This window comes from Strigops habroptila, chromosome 1 (genome assembly GCF_004027225.2).
Source record: "Strigops habroptila isolate Jane chromosome 1, bStrHab1.2.pri, whole genome shotgun sequence".
Taxonomy (NCBI): Eukaryota; Metazoa; Chordata; class Aves; order Psittaciformes; family Psittacidae; genus Strigops; species Strigops habroptila.
Window position 1 is genome coordinate 89,581,846 of NC_044277.2, and position 17,085 is coordinate 89,598,930.

Genomic DNA, 17,085 nt, shown 5'->3' on the forward strand with positions numbered 1-17,085 from the left:
GGATAGTGGCTTTGCCAGTATACTAGCAGCTTTGCCTAAAATGAATTTAATTATAATTTTAAGCATAAAAACTGTTTAAGCAGGATTCATCATCTGTTGGTGAAACATTTTCCACTGGAACCCTTGGTTTTTGCAATCCCTAGATATTTACTGCTATTAAAGTAACACATGCAAAGATGTTTATCAGTCCCATCCAAAACATATTTTGTTACATAAATATGCTTTAATCTATTTTTTTCTTTTAATCACCTATAAATAAGCAAACTAAGATCCAGTCTCATAGCACACATGCAAGCCACATGTACATCAGGTGCTGACTTTCAACACTTGATTTGTCAAAAAAATACGGGCAGAATAAGCTTCCTAAGCTCTGGTTAGTAGGAAATTGGACTGAGACAGAGTAGTTACAGTGGCCTATGAAAAGCAGAACAGAGATCAGGCCTATGTTATATGCTTTTCCTGATGGAGTTGTGAGGGACAGAGTTTGCTAAGAGATGTGGATGGAGAATGATGCAGCTACACTAGAAAAATTTCCTGGAGTAGACATAGCTGTAGAGGGTGGGCTACAGCCTACAGGTACAGGTTATTCTGCTGAGATAACTTGTGCTGCCAAAAAAACAACTCTGCCTCTGTTAAAGGCATATATGTGGCCCAAGTTATGAAGTTAACCCTTTAAAGAGAGACCATGACTCACAGTCATTCCCTCCTAAAGTCCTTATCTTTTGCAGGGTAATGAGTGAAATTATTTGTTTTACCAAATCCTGTCAAATCGTTTTATCCCCAGAAATCTGCCTGGAAAACCACAGAGGAAGTGTAACAGATGTGTCCACAGGCAGGGGAGTAGCCAGCTCCTGTTCACTCAGGCCAGGCCACCTGAAGCCACCAGAGAAAGAAGGGGTAGATTAGTGTCACACTACTATTACTGACAACAAGTTCTCATTTTCCTCATTGCAAGGGATATTAGACATTTCTTTCTGCTTTCTTCTTCTAACTGTGGATACCTTAATGTTGAGTTTATACAACAAAGTTTAAGCAAAACTGATCAACAGGCTGTTGCTGCTGCAATTCCCTCCACCAGCTTGCAGTAGGAGAGCACCAAGGAACAAGCCCAAAGACCAAGAAGGAGGTGAACGGTCAGGGAAACAGGCCAGTGTGTTATAGAGTATTTTCTTTGTAAGCAAGAATATTAAAGGGATGAAAATCGATTCATAGTGAGTTCAGGAGGCTCTCTCTACATATTTTTACTGCTTGGTATTATCTCACTGAAGAGGCACTCAAAGCTCACTAAATGCAGGTTGTTACACAAGCAAAGCATTCCAATATTGATTTTTCTCTTGCAGAGGATTATAAATCAACATGATTTAAGCAAACCTATGGCTGAGAGTAATGACCAACCCCTGAAAGTTTAGCCAAGTGCAGGAATTTTGTGGACAGAAGAGGGTTTGTATCAGTGTATTTAATTACATTTGAAGGCATGGATTGTCCATTAATATTTGACCTCTAATTATGTTTTTAAGAGGTGGCTCTATTGGAAAACAGTTACACCATGAAGATGTGTGCAGAAGCTTAAATTAAAGCAATTTGGGTGGAGGGTTTTTTTCCCTCTAGAGGCCTTTCAGGAGCCTTTGCTTGAATGAGCACATCTGGTTTTACCAGAAGGCCAGAGGTCTAAACCATGCACCATCGCTCAGATCCTGGGGGCTTGTGAACTTGACAGGGGTGGTGTTGTTTTATGTGCTATAAGGATCTAAACTAAAAAGCAAGTAGCTGCTGCATCAGGAGGCAATGAAAGGATGCCATTGCAACATGGCAGCCCCACTCTGCCCTCACGCTGCATCCCATGGCTTTCCTATCAGCAAGACTGAGCAGAAGTTGCTCCAAGGCATCCAACACCTGCCTGTTGTGCAATACTTCTTACTTAGGCAAGAGGGGGGACAAATCCTCCCTTCATGGATTCCCGAGAGCATAAATACAAACCGTAGCTATGGAGTAAGCATTTAGTGCTGGAGTCATGAACAAATTTACTTGGCCTTGCACTTCCCACTGTGGCAATCAGCAGCTATTTGCTCCCTGTGATGGCTGCCAAATTCAGTGACCTTTTCAACAGCAGAAAGCCAGGCAGGGCCCTCCTGGGGCTGGCAGAGTTGGTAGTTCTCTCTCCAGGATCCCACTACCTGCCCCAAGCTGAGAAAACCCCAAGTTTCTGTTCTGTTTGTTTCCTCTTTCCTCAAAACTCCCCAGTCTCAGAGCTGTCCAGATGTGCTGATGTCATCCAGCGGGCCTTACATAACTTCCCTCTTGAAAAAAAACCCTAAAAAATAGAAGTGCTGCAGTAGCAGTTCTTATGGAAATTTATTATTTTAATAAGATCCTCTTAAAGCACTCAAAACCAAACTAACAGCTGTTCAGAGACCAGTTGTTTCCCCTGAATTCATTGAATTTCTGGGTGAGCATGGACATTTGGGATATAAATTTGAACACTTCTAAAACTGAAACCCAGAAAACATCCAAACCAGAAACAATATCTTGATGAAGTTGAAAACTGAATTTAGCATTCAGGTCCCTGTTTTCTTTTCCCTCTGGACAGGAGAGAAAAGATCACTGGTTTATTGCTCTGTTACTAATGGCACCAAATGGCTTTCAATGTAACATACAGAAATCCCTTGTGTTAGATTTAGGGCCAAATTGCAGGGGTATGCTAGAGCTTGCATTAAAGAGTAATATTCTCTTCTGTGCTTGCTATACAGCCTCTGTAGACTTCACTGTCTTACTTCTGACTACACCAGCACAGGAGAAAGGGAAACCAGTCCCAGTATGGCAGGAGTGACTGTGGGGCTATGACAGGAGTTTATAAAGCCCTGAGAGTCAGGAAAGAGGTCCATGACAGGATCGAAGAATCATAAAGCAATGACCAGGTAGCAGATTTGAAATGAACTAAAGGATATATTTTCTGCACACCAAATGCAAGTGAGCCACAAAAATCAGCCATGAGATGTTGTGAACACTAAAGCTCATCTGTTTTCAGAAAACTAGATAATTCAGTGGAATAGGGATCCATGGAGGGTCACTGTATTCCAAAGCACCACCTCTGGCGTGGGCAGCCTTCAAGTCACAGACTCATGCAGGTGTCTCAAGCTATTACTTCCCTGTTCTTATACTCATTCCTAGGAATCTGCCTTGGGCTGATGTTGGAGGCTTTTGGTCTAAACTAGGACAGCTGCCACTGTGTGTGGAAAGGGAATGTAACAAAAAATCCAAGCCAGAAGAGGATGCACAAGGGATTTGAATGGATGCATAAGGGATTACTCTCTTGCTCTCCAGAATCAGCCCTTCTTGGGTTTTGATTTCAAAGTACAAGCTTCAAAGACTTGCCAAAATTCCAGTGTGGTTTTTTGTGTTTATTTTTTTATTTATCACAAACAGTGCTCAGGATGATATTTACCATTCTTAATTTAACTGTACTTGGTGCAGAGATTGTATTTTTATTTTTTTTCCATAACAGACATCTTTAAGGACTAATCAGGTTATTTCCCCTACTGCCTGGAAAGAGCAAAAAGCATCCTGTCTTAGGACCTTTCTGTGAAGATTTTTCCATGTTGTACTTTGTGTTGTTTTTCAATTAAACAAGCCACTTGACAGCACGACAGATGTGTAAAGGCTGTTTCCTTTACATTGTGCATTCAGATGGAATTTATTTCTCCATGTATCACATGTGATTAAGTCCCAAACATCGGTCAGGTCTGCAGTATAATTGCCATAGATCTGTGCCATCTTCCTTTGCAGGTATGCAAAAGGGTGTGAGAACTGGCTACTGCCTTTGCTCACATAGATAGCGACTGTGTGAAAGTTCAGTATTTTCAGGAATGGTGACCCTGACAGAGTTTTATTTGTAGAAGGAAAGTGGACAAACTTTCTGGGCTGTGTAGGGAAATATCTGTGCCCTTTAAAGTCCAGCAGTGGTGTCCTTGTGCAGGAGTGTGGGATGAGCTACTGAGATAACTCTGTTCCTCTGTTCCCTTGTGTAATTGTCCCTGATTTGGGTTGGATTGGGCCTCACCTTTCTCATCCTCCGCATTTGGATCTTGCACCATGACACACTGTGCTCTGTAGCTGCTGTCCTCATCTTTCCAATTTCCTTTCTGTGCATTCCTTCACCAATAAACTTTCCCTAGAGAATGGGAGAAAGCTGACAGTCCCCAAAATGCTGCTGGAGTGCCACCCTTTTCTTATCCAGAGCCAAGGAAATACCTCAATATATTTTGCCACCTAGTAGTCAGGCTACCATGAAGTGACTTGGTTTTGTGTACAGCAATTGTGAGTGATAGGGAAAAAAGACTTTTCCAACATTCTTAAGCCATCTTTCTTGAGAGAAAAACTTGACTATACACTTAACTTGAAAGGCAACATTCATTCCCAAGGACCTCAGATAACTCTAAGCCTTGCTTGAATTGCAGCACACAGTTTTCTGAGTAGTCCCTACGTTTTGTCCACACACGAGTTTGAAGATGAACTGCAGAAGGAAGCTTATTGATCTGTCTGCAGAAAGACCTAGGCCCAGAAGAATAAGTATGGACTAATTACTCCCCTCCTGCACTAGTGTGAAATGGTTTTAAAGAGCACTTACAATCCTCTTATTTCAGCCATGGATGGTAGAGGAAGCCAAGGAGACAGTGGGACCTGGATGGAGACAGAGCATGTTACCCAGTCTTGGGAAAAAACACAGCATGCGCTCATCCTCTGGCTGAAGCTGACTGAACCTCCCTATAGATGTGCTATTAGTTGGGTTGCTTCCTTCAGAGACTCAACATTATGTGAGCTGAATTAAGACCTATAAAAGGCATTCTCACACAGTTTTAGTGACCATCCTTGCAGTGGTTTTAGGATGTTCCACATCTCCCCCACACTCCAGGTTCTTCAGATACTTAGGCTCAGTTATGTGACCACCTCTGCAGCCATCTCCTTCCCAGGGCTCTCTCTAGCTTTCTTCTTTTCCTCCCTGTCACGTCCACACCACAGCTATATTTGGCCTCAGTTACCAGCTGTAATTTTCTTTCTTTCTTCAGGTTTCTTTTCTTCCTCTTTTAGAGCCGCATAACCCTTTGGGTCTGCCAGCTTCGGTGAGAGATGAAGAAGTTAAAATAAGGGAAAAGAAGTCAGAGATATTCCTTATTATTTATCATAAAAACCTAATTTTGGATTTAACTCTGAAAAACTTTCAAACTGCAACTCTAACACCCTTGTCAAGCATCAACTTGAAATAAGCCCCAAGTACAGCCCAGTGGGAGGAAGGAGCCAGAGCTGCCAGATAATTACCCAGCCCACCAGAAAAGCTGCTGCAAGCTCTCAAAACGTGTCCGAGGAGAAAAACAACAAAAGGCGATCTGGTGAGATTGGGAGTTAGAGGGGAGGGAAGGATTAGGTTATTTCAGAAGGATTAAGAGGTCAAAGGACTCGATGTGGAGAAGTCAGTCCAAATCCACCCAAAGCTGTTAGCATGGGATCAGCTAAAAAACAAATCCAAGGGCTAATCCTTTAGCCTGTTGAGGAGAGCAGTGCATGTCAGAGATGTTCCTCCTCCTCCTGTTGGGCATGTCCTGCTTCAGGGGTGAACTCACGTGATGACCCTCCTCGGATGTCCCTCCAGTTGTGACGCCACCTCCTCCTTTGTCCTAGGTTTGCTTCTCCTGAAATGTAAGTACATGGAAACCTGTAGGGGCAAGGAGGAAGCCCAAGGGCAAATTCTTTCTTCCCATAACAAATATTGGCACTGTCGTTCCACTCAAGAGAAGGGTATAGCAGGAAATAAAATAGCAAGTCTTCCAAGACAACTCTTGTCTTCCCAAGTAGGAGTCAGCAGGGAGCTGTGTTATTCCAGTGGGAGAGAGACATATAGGAACACAGCATGAGTAGGTAGGAGTTAGGGTGTCCCAGCTGTGTCAGGGCTGGTTTGGATTTTGCATGGCTATGTGTACCACATAGGTTGCTTTAAAACAGAGGGTGTGTTCTGCTTCCTAGTTGCATAGTGGAAGAGGAGGAGACATGATGAAGAGTTGTGCTGTGATCATCTCAAGGTTGTGAACCTCCCTGGTGGATGTCCCTCACCTCAAAGTTGTAAAGAGAAATACCAAGATAATTTTCTCCACACCCAACAAACTCAGTGTTATCTTTCCAATTCCAACCCCTAATATTACCCTTTCTCATAGTCAAGGATAGAAAACAGCTCTATGCTATCTACAGGCATCCTTTGCTCCCCAGGTGTTTCCAAGAGTTGTTCCTGCCCCACACACAAATTTCACACAGCCCAGGTTAGCAAAATAGGCTGCAGAGCAGGGAAGAAATAGGTACCTGCTCACACTGGTGACCCACAAGCATCCTCATGTTATTTTTCTCTTCTAACACTTCAGTCTGAAGGTCATAAACTTGGTTACATCTCCTTACACACACCAGTTCTCTAGATGACAGGGCTTTTCAGCAGCCCCAGAGCAAAGCAACTGATGTTTTTCTTTGGGACTAGGGGCCTGACCCACAGCGGCTTTAAATGAAGGTGTCTTAGCTCTGGTGTCTAAGTCTGTATGTGGGATCTGGATGAACTGACAGACCGTGTCTGTCGCTATGGCAGGGGGAATCCCTCTAGTTCTAGCTGTGGCTCCTTTGCCTAGAGTAAATAGACTTTACTAGCCATACATCGGGGAGAAGGGCTCAGCAGGACCGCCTGCTTTTCTCGCCCTGCCACCCCGGGAAGGGCACCGTGGGTGATGTGACTGCCGGCACCGCTTGCTGGGCAAAATCCAACCTGAGGCTGCTGCTCCCCAGCTCCTGGCATTAAACTTTAGAGCGAGGCACCACCTAGAGGCATGAGGGCTGCAGTAAGGCTGGAGGAGATAAGCGCGGCCAGGCTCCAGCAATTTTCGGCGACAATAACAATGTAGTACGACGCCTATCAGAAACAAAAAGCCTCAGAGTTCCCATTTTCCTGTTCTTTGTTTTATCAAAACAAGGTGATTAGTTTGAACAATAAGTGCAAACTTGGAAGCCCTCTGAGAGAGCAAGCTGTGGTCAGTTGGTCTGAGAGGGGATATTCTTCCACCAGCAACAAGAGTCCAGTGGGACACTTGAATTGGGGTATCTCCATAATCCAGGCAAGATGTGCTCAGTTTACTGGTTACTTGGTTTAGGTTGGGTTGGGGTTTTTGTTTGGTTGGGGTTTTGTTGGTTTTGGTTTTTTGCTTGCTTGTTTGTTTTTGTTAAAGTCCCAAACTCGATTTTTAGCTATGAGAAAAATGGTGGGTTTTTTGCAATTGCTTGTTGTCATCATCCACACTATCAGCTTTTTAGTCGTCAGTAGCTGAGCAGCCTCTCCAAGCCAGAACGGACCAGGATTATAAGACTACTGAGGGAAAGAACTGTTTCTGTCTTCTCCAAAATAATTTCCTTTGGGACCTTGACGCTGAGTTGAGGTATCGATTCCCTGCACTGAACCACCCAGGCTCCTCTTCTTGCATTCAGATCCACTCTCCAGAACCTGGGGAGCAAGTTCCTTCAGAAAACAGATCCATATGCCATAACTTTCTACCACCTTCTCATTTTCTTCTTTCCAACTTGTCTTTTTCCTTTTTGTAACCTCTTTTTCCACTATAAACCTGTCACTGGCCTCTCCCAAGTGGGAACTGAAAAAATAATTCCTAGGTCTATGAAGGCAGAGTTGGTTTTGTTTGTTTTATGCCATAGAACTTCATCATTAAGTTTATTGCATCACTGATGTCCATTATTATAATGAAGTAGCTCTCTATAGTAGTAATTGTATCACAATTGGAGGCTAGTCGTGGATCTATCTGTGCCTTCAAGCTGATATTTTCATACATTTGGTCTCCCTATTCAGGGAGAAACTTGCGAAGAAATGTCAATGGCCACTTACTAAAATCCAGAATAGCAGCCTGTGTAATATTTCTAATATCCCCAGACATGAGAAAAACATCACTAAATCTTTGTGGTAGAAGAACCACACTTCTGGCAGAGCTGAATGGGGGAAAAAAATAAATACTATTCCCCGAAGCCCCTTCGACTAAGATCAAACCTCCCAAAAAAGAGAAATGTCCTCTGCTCAATGAAGCTCCTGAGCTTTGCATTTTGTATGCCAGGGACACAAACCACAAGAGGTAGGTGACCACGGCGAGATGCCCATATGTACCTGTGAGCCCAGAAACATGAATTTCCTTTCTCAGTATTCACAAGGATGCAATCCCTCTAGAGATGTTTGAACTACTTTTGTAACCTGCACTCTGCCGTGTACTGGCACCCCATCAGAGGAGCCACATCTAACCCTCATTCTGCAAACATTTGCATGTGCTTAAAGATATTCCACAAGTCAGTGGGACTGACAGCTCCAGCAGTGGTGACCTTGCAATTTCGGCTGCTGCAGGGATCTTCTGTTAGAACTGTCTCTCTTGAATGGCCCCTGCAAATACGTATTTCTCCCTCATGCCCTGTTTTAAGCTTGGCTCCCTGAGATTTTCATCTTTCATGCCTCTTTCATGGTTTATGCTGCTCTAGGACTAAGTTAAATGTCAATGTTACATTGCATAGAGGACACAGCACTTTGTAGTTCCGTCACTGCTTAGCTGTATTTCTCATGCAGTGGGCCAACATGCCTGCTTCAAGACTCTGGTCTGTCAAATAACCTTTGAGAAAACCATGCCCTTGGTGATAAGACCAAAGAAAAGAAAAAAAAAAAAAAAACACCAAAAAACTGAACACTTTTTACTTCTATGGAACAGCAGTTTAGATTGCACACAACTAATCAGCACCTTCTTTTGCTGCAGTGTACTTTGCCACAAGGAAATGGAGGGCAGGTTCCCTATCTCAGAGCAGCAGTTTACCCTAAGCGGTAAGTGGTTACTCTTCAGGAGGAGGACAGGGAGATGGAGCTCTGGCTCCAAGGGCTCCATGAAACAGCTTGCACAGCTGCCCACTTCTGGGGTGGCCTCCCACCACTGCTTTGTGGCAATGGGTTCTCTGCCCTCCCAGCAGCAGCTTTGGAGATGAGCAGTGATGGCCCCGCTTGCTCACTTCCCAGAATTTCTCCTGGCACCATGCAATCTGCAAGGTCCAAGAAACCAGCTGATGTACTCCAAACAAGTTTCCACCAGTTTGCTTTCCATATAGCACATAGCACATGTGCCTATGGTGGTACAGACACAGCAAGCAAACTTTTAGCTGAAGATAATTGTTTCCAGTAAAAAGCTATCATTCCTACCAGTGTCAAAAATCCCACCTTTCCATTTAAGGAATATCCTACACAATCCTGAACAAACTGGAATGAAACAGGATGCTATTTTTCATTCAAGTATCATTACTGACACTTACCGGCAAGAACTGACAGAATGGAAAAACTGTGCATAGCAGCTGCAGCAAAAGGCAGGTGCTCTTAGGTGCTGTGCCTCCTCCTTTTCTTATAACAAGGGCAATGATGGTAAATGAAATAAGAATCTGCTAATTAACAGATAGTGTAATTTCTCCAGAAAAAGTGGAGATTTCCGGTTTGCCTAATACTAAGTGAGTTTTCTGTGAAGATAAGTGTGTTTTGAGAGGGCCACTTTGCTTTGCTGCCTTTGAATTCCACTTTGCCAGGGAAGCAAGCAAGCTGCAAATAAACAGAGAAAGCTTTAAGCTGTGTCATATGGCCACATTCAAAGAGCACGTACCAGCAAAGGAAGCAAGAAGTTTTATTTCTTTTTCCCATTATGCAAAATAAAACCTTTTCAAATTTAGTGCCAGCTCCTCTTCTGGGAAAAGATACAGTTCTGGTCACCAGTTGCTGGAGAAAGGATGAAAAATTTGGCGTCAGGATAAAAGCTCTTGAGAAATGAGGCCTTTAAACCATACCCTTCCTGTTCCTTGTGTTTGGCCTGGACTTTAAACTAAGTTTCATTCTCCTAGAGAGAAGTGTGATAGTGTGCTTTTAAAGCCATTTTAAAAACTAGGAATAAGACTATATGGATAACTCACTGCTGAAATGTACTGAAAAGACTATGCTAAACTTTGCTTCACTCAGGTTTGGACCCTCCTTACTATTCTGCCCTCCTAAACTAAAATGAAACTGCTGCTTCTGAGTTTCGACTGGTGTGAAACTAGCTTAGGTTTTCAGGAAGAGTCTTTTTACTGGGAAAAAAAAAGTACATCTGCAAGAATTTGAGGAAAGCTGGTCTGCTCTGTCAGCTGATGGCTTGAACTCGTCTGTATGATATATACAGTTCCTATTTTCAGAAGATTCATCCTAAACCCAGTGTAAAAGACAGCTGTTCCTGGATGTGTTTGTTGAAATTGAAACCAATACTACAGTTTTACAGCATAATCCTGTTAGGAAAGGTGGAATATGTTTGTCTTTAAATAAGAAGAAGGTGTCATTAAAAACTATGAAGAGATGATGAATGTTGGGGAAAATAATACTAAGGAGCAATTCTTAAGGCAATAGCTGCTCACATACAGTTACACCAGTGGTAACAGGATAACTACAACTCAGAGTTAGCTAATCTGAATAGGATCAGTCAAAGGGCAGTGAGTAGTTTTCTGCATGTACACTACTGGTAGTAACGGTGGAAAAATTCATTGTCCACAAACTACTTTTGTTAAAGCAAGTATGGCCCTGCATTTGCTTGCACTGAACTATACCAGCCCATCCAAGCAAAGGTCTCACATGATACCTTTCCTTCTGAGGCGTCCACCACTTCAGCTGAACGCCTACAGCTATAATGCTGAACACACATAGGAAACTGAGGAATGTGCATTGCCTTCTTTTGCCATAGCAAATAAATCTACTTGGAATAGCAAAACCAGAAAGGTCTGGCTGCAGGCAGCAAGCCTGCAGAGGGGTTCCCAGTGGTACCAACTCAGGTTCTGCTGAGTAGCCAAAATGGAAACGGCTGGTGAAAAATTCCTAATAGAGGCACACCTCAAGGATGGTTAGTGAAAGCAGGCAGAAAGGCTGGCCTCATTCCTATACACTATATGTCATATATGGGAAATGTCGACATACAGCCCTGTTAGGCAGCTTGGATTTTTAGCTGCTCACAGGAACCTGGAATCATATAGTGGTTTCTCACCCCCTTACATTTCCCAGGCACTCTGCTGTGTGCTGGTGGCAGTGCCAATGCTGCAGGCTGCATGCACAACCTGAGAACAGGCTCGTTCTTGGAATTGAAGGCAGGGGGTGGTGGATATAAGGTGGTCTTAGCTCTGTGCTGGTGCACTGGTGATTCTTAAGCTGCTGCTCCTGTTTTCCTGGCCCTGATAAGTAAAGAAATCTCCTTCTTGTCAGTGTCACCACTAAGCAATTGCCATAACAACCCCTGCACATGTGTGGTCTGTATTTTACCTCAGATACAGAGTAGATACTCTGTGTATATCTACCCCTTGAAAAATAAGAGGGTGTCCCTGTTATTATCCCTTTAAAAATAAGCAGGCGAGCTTCTGAATTTTATTTCTTTTTTGTTTATTGTAGTTTATCTACAGCTTCTCTCCTCTGTCAGCTTTTGGTGTAACTTGTTCAAGCTGGGTGCAAGAAACAGCTGGAGCATGTTTAATGCAATGCTTCCCCACAAAGCTACCTTCTCCTGGGAGAAACAAGGGCAGATAAAACTAGGAACTGCAGCTGGAGAGAGAAGGTCAGCATTTCCTTTACAGGCAAAGTATGCCTTGGTCAAAAAAAACCCATAAAAATAACAGGGACAGACACAAGCATCTGCTCAAATGGAGAATGAGTAGATCTTCAATACTAGGAGCACTGGTTCATATGAGGCTACTTAACTACCCACCTTCAGGTATGATGCACAGAAGCATAGTGCTAATGGATTTGGGAGCAAAGCAAGTACCTGGCACAAGTAACCAAATTAAAACAAACCCATACCTATGTCTCACGCTGCATCTAAACCCATGGAGTTTCCTAACACATACTCATTTCTCTCACAAGGACAACGGTGGAATAGAAGCCCGCTCATCTAAACCCAGGCTCAAAACAGAGGTGCTACAACAGTCACAGGGGGCTACATGTGGTAGCAGAAGGGCTGTACTGTAAAAAAAGTTCAATGTCATTCTTGGAACAGTGCATTTGCTAATTACCTTCATTTCAGCAAGGCTTTTATGCACTCAGGAAGGGGTAGAGCCAGCTAATTCGCATTTCTGAGAAATCTACTAACTTGAGTTTTCAGAGACAGTATCATTCAAAGGTGGAGTAAAGCCACATGATAGGTGAAAAAAACTAGGCATGAAAAGTGAATTAAATTAATTAATTAAAAGACGTGGCTCTGAGTGAGCTGCATGAAATGAAGATCTCACAAGTAGCTTTTCTGAGCAAAGCAACATAAAATTCAAGAGATGGCCAAATCGAAGCAGCTAAAATGTCAGTTTTGATAAGCAAACCTCTCTGTACTGGAGAGGGCTGATAATGTACCAGGCAGGATACAGGACTCGGGCTTGAGGAACTCAGCTCATTTCTCCACCCTCCCAGCAATTTCTCACGGGACACTGGGCAAGTCACTGACTTAGATTCATCCCCAGCTAACTCTAGATGTTAAGAGGAGAATGGTGCCAAAATTTAGGACTGTCAGCACCTTAGGCCCCTTTCCTTAGTCTAGAGGGCAATTCAGACACCAAGTGAGCTAAGATGTTAGTCTAATTTAGAAACCATAGTAGCATATCTGCTGTTAGACAGGATGAGTACTGGCCTCCTTGCCTCAATTCCCAACTCTGGACACTGGGATGGCATCACTCCATCATTAGTGAATGAAAGTGGCATTTATTAAACACCATGACACTCTGAAATGCACTGCTGATAGGAGCAAGACAATCAGTTCAGAGAGCTGCACTCTGATCTTAGTGATCTGCTTCAGAAGATATTCTAATTGGATGCGTTGGGTTTGACTTCCTTGCAAGCCAGACTTGCCAAGAACTAAGTAAACAAACCTGCTAAAGCACATTTTTCACTAACTGTTATTTGCAAATAAGTATTCTGTCATATGCTGCTGTATTCATAGAAGAGGTTGTATACGGAACCAGATCTGTTTTTCTACAAGTGACACTTTCTGTTCTGTATTTTCCTTTTCTTCACTTTTCTCTTATTGTGGTCATTGCACTAATCCCTTGTATTTACTGATGGTAATCTTTATTATAGTTAAACCTTTACTTGTGGAACCCATTCGTAAGAAGCTGATTATTGACACATGTAACCTTTTACCATCTTTTCACACTTCTAAAAGACATAATTCATACTGCTTATATTTTGAACTTAACTGATGGAATGGAGCTGAAAACCATGCAGAAATACTTCCCCCTGCCCCCAACCAAATATAAGAGTCCAAGCATAGTTATGAGAATATATCACAGTCCCATGGGATCAGACTATCCAGCAGAGATTTTGTCTGACATGGCTGAAAGTGGACATGCCTGCGAGAACGCAGGGATAAGACATAGAGGTCCTTCTCCAGAATATTTTCCCAGGCTTCAGCAATTAGAGATTTTCTGGGCTAGAAGTGAGGTCTTTGCCTTCTAACTTTTACTGTTCTATTGTCAGTGACAGAAGCAAAACTCGTGTCAATTAAAAAATGAAATCTGAAGTAAGCACCACAGTAAAGCCATAAGGGATTTAAACATATGAACATAAGTTCATAAAGCCAAAGGGATTTAAATCCTAAACTGTTCATAAAGCCAAAGGATTGGAATCCTTTGGGGCCCCTATTGTGCAAGATCCTGAGCTACCACAGCAGAAATAACTACCCGCTCGAGCCTTCTGGTGAAGGTGCCATCCTGGCACCATGCAGGGCACTCCCTTGGCAGTACAGGTCACCCACACAGGCCTGGGAGAGAGGGCTCCAGTTGTCTGCCCCATGTTATACCCACAGTGCTTAACCTTTTGCCTTGCTCCTGGTATTCTGCCTTCTGTTCCCACACAAGAGCAAACACAGAGTGAAAATGGAAACAAGAGGAGCTGCTACAGCTTGCTGGGACGGAGGATGGCCAAGCACCTCCAGCACCACTGTGGCTTGCTCCAGTGGGAAGTGGACACTCTTTCTCCCATGACCTCCAGGCAGAGATGGGCAGTAAAAGTGGGGGGGAAGTTTCTGTTAACTCTCACCTAAAAGTTATGTGAATTCTTTATTCCCAGACTATTAAAGCCTTTTCCCTTTTCCCACCTGATGTTTCCTCTCGTTCAAAAATTGGCTTGGCTTCCAACAAAACATTTCCCTGATGCTTCCAGTTCTTTGTTGTGGAAAGCGTAAGTGGGAGGAAGGTTTCACACAGTACCTCTGAAACCTGAATCTTTGCAAATCATCCTTGTGTTTCTGCTAATAACAATTTTAGCCCTGGGAGAAACCATGAACTTTGCTCAGTAAAGTTGATTTTCTTCTCTATTGGAGCTCTGAGCTGGGTTTGATTCTGTGTTTTGAATGGTATCTAGTCACTGCCACCTGGTGCCAGGACACGCATGGTCTGGAAGCGTTTTCTTTTCTCATCTGATAATGGCTTTTCTGAGCCAAGTGTCATATAGCTGCCATCTTCCTCCCTAACTTTAATAGGGGTTTGTATGTAAAATGAGTTTTGGAAGGAAAATGGCCATTGGTGATACCAGGATGGGGACAGGGTCTCGCTGCATGTGGCAGACAAGTGGGGCTGAGTTTGCTGCATTAGTGGCTGACCTTCCTCCTCTCCTCAGCACTTTAAGAGGTCCACAAGTGCCACGTGAGACAGGCAGCTGTGTCCTTTGATGAACGTCATACACTGGAGATGGGGAAAATTAAGGAAGTTGGTTTGGGAGAAATTATGCTTCTGCCCAAGGACCCTCATGTCTGTAAGGGGAATTAAATCCCTTGCAGGCTGGGTTGTGACTGGTGAGAATAAGGTAATTTCCAAGAAGCCAAAATTAGTCAGCTCTTTAATTTGCATGTTATGTAAAGGAGGAGAGGGAATCTCCCCCCTTCCTCTTGTGCAAGAAGGGGCACAGGGGGCTGGACTTTCCCCTAAGAGGAAAGTAAGGTGCAAAGACAGACAGCAAGTGAAATAAAGGGACAAGTTATGCAACTTGCACGTAATTGAGAATTGTGTTTCAAATCTGCAGAAAACAGCATGTTGCTCCCCTTGTTCCCCAGACAGAAAGGCACGGTTTTACAATCTCCTTTTATTGTTTTGCTGATAAGCAGGCATTTCACATTTCTGACACTATACAAAATGTCCTTTAGAAAACTCAGTCAGTGCCATGGCCTTTTCCAACTGGAACATTAAAACCAGAGCCCAGCTGGCCAGCTAAGTTTTCACCCCATAAGACAGTGTTTCAGCTGTGGCTGGAAAGGGAAAAAGCAGGCGCAGCGAGCTTCAGCTCCTATTTCCACTCTCACCCAAACGGGCAGCAGGGCAAATATAGCGCAAACTTCCCGGCCCTTGGGGCAAGCTGACTTGGCATGCACCAGGACAGCTTGTCGAGTACCTGACTTTGTATGATCACCCATGTCTTTGTATTTCCATCCTGCAAACTCTGACTGCTAGCCAAAGTTTAATCCTGCTCTGCTTGTTTTATAAGACCCCTACTGTGACCCATACTGTTACAGACTCCTACTAGAAACAGCTATAGAGTGAGCAAATCTTCCTTCTTTGGCAAATCTCCCAAAGGGTATTTCTGCAAGGCACAGGCCCGCTCGGTACATCCTGGTGTCCAAGAAAGGGTCAGGGGGTTATCCCTTCCTGGGGAAACCCACCTCTTCCCGGCCTGGCAATCCCCACGGCCTGACATGACCCACCCCAAGGCACCAGCAACCGGACATCAATTTGTTTTTGCAACAGGAATAGTTTGATTCTGGTTAGTTTCAAGATCTGAAAGCAGAGCTATCAGAAATCGCTGAATCAGAGGATATGGATCTCTGACAATAATAATATTTATGAATCCTTACAAAAAAATGCTGAAGATTTCGGGTTTTGGTTTTAAAACAAAAAAGAAGAAGAATAAAAAAAACAAAATAGCACCTTCAGAGGTCCCTGCGATATGTTTGTGCTTTGTTACTCCAAGGAAACATGCTGGCCATTTTTGCCAGCTAACAAAATACTTTCCAACAAGGCATTTTGACAAAGCTGAAAATATCTTTGACCAATGTGAGTCATTTTGGTTTCCAGTTCACATGTTAGAGAAAGAAATCTCAGAAAAGAAGTCTCTTTTAAGTAAGTGCTGGCATGAAATTCAGTCTTGAAGTGACAGGGCTGGAAAGGCTATGCATATTTGTATTCTATACAGGACGATAGCTATCTTTCAACCCACACAAATGCTTTCTGGTTTTTCTTCTTTTAAAGAAGAAAAAAAATATATATTTTCTTTCCCAAGTTTTGGATACCGATAAAGTTTATTACTTCAGCTGGCTACAATTACTTTTTATATGTAGCTAGGTGACCTCTGCTGGTAGACTCTTATCATAACTGCAATAATTCACACACACAGGTACCGATGCATTGGTATGCTGGTAAGTGCTGCCCTACATACGCAAGACAACAGAATACACAAGAAAATACAATCCCTGCTCTGAAAAATAAGACTCCCACGCTAGAAAGGTGTGAAAACAATATTGTCTAACCCAGCTTTCTCTACTGACAGATGTTTTATAGGGCACTTTTTGCAGAAGCTTTAATAACAGGTATGACCATCTCAAGATGGGGCCACTGCTGTTTATCCAGCCTAATGGTCTAAACGCTTGCTATTGCTCGGAAAGCCCCTACGCTTCATCCTGTTTGAAGCAGGCAGGTTGTATCGAGGAAAGGATTAGTCTCCACTTGCATTCCTTTCTTGTACTCTTTCTCATACCATCTGCTAACAGTCATTGTTGGAGAAAGGATACCAGCTAAATGGACCTTTATTCTGACTCAGCACACTTGTAGACAGCCTGTCCGCTATGATACGGCGGCACAGTATAATTTGATACTTACTTAAAAAAAAAAGAAAGCCATTCACCTGAGAGATCACAATGCAACTTGCAGTTAACAGCCTTGGTCTTTGTGATAGCCAAGGTCATTTCTATTATTACAGCACAGTGCACGGAAATACCGCAAATACCAAGA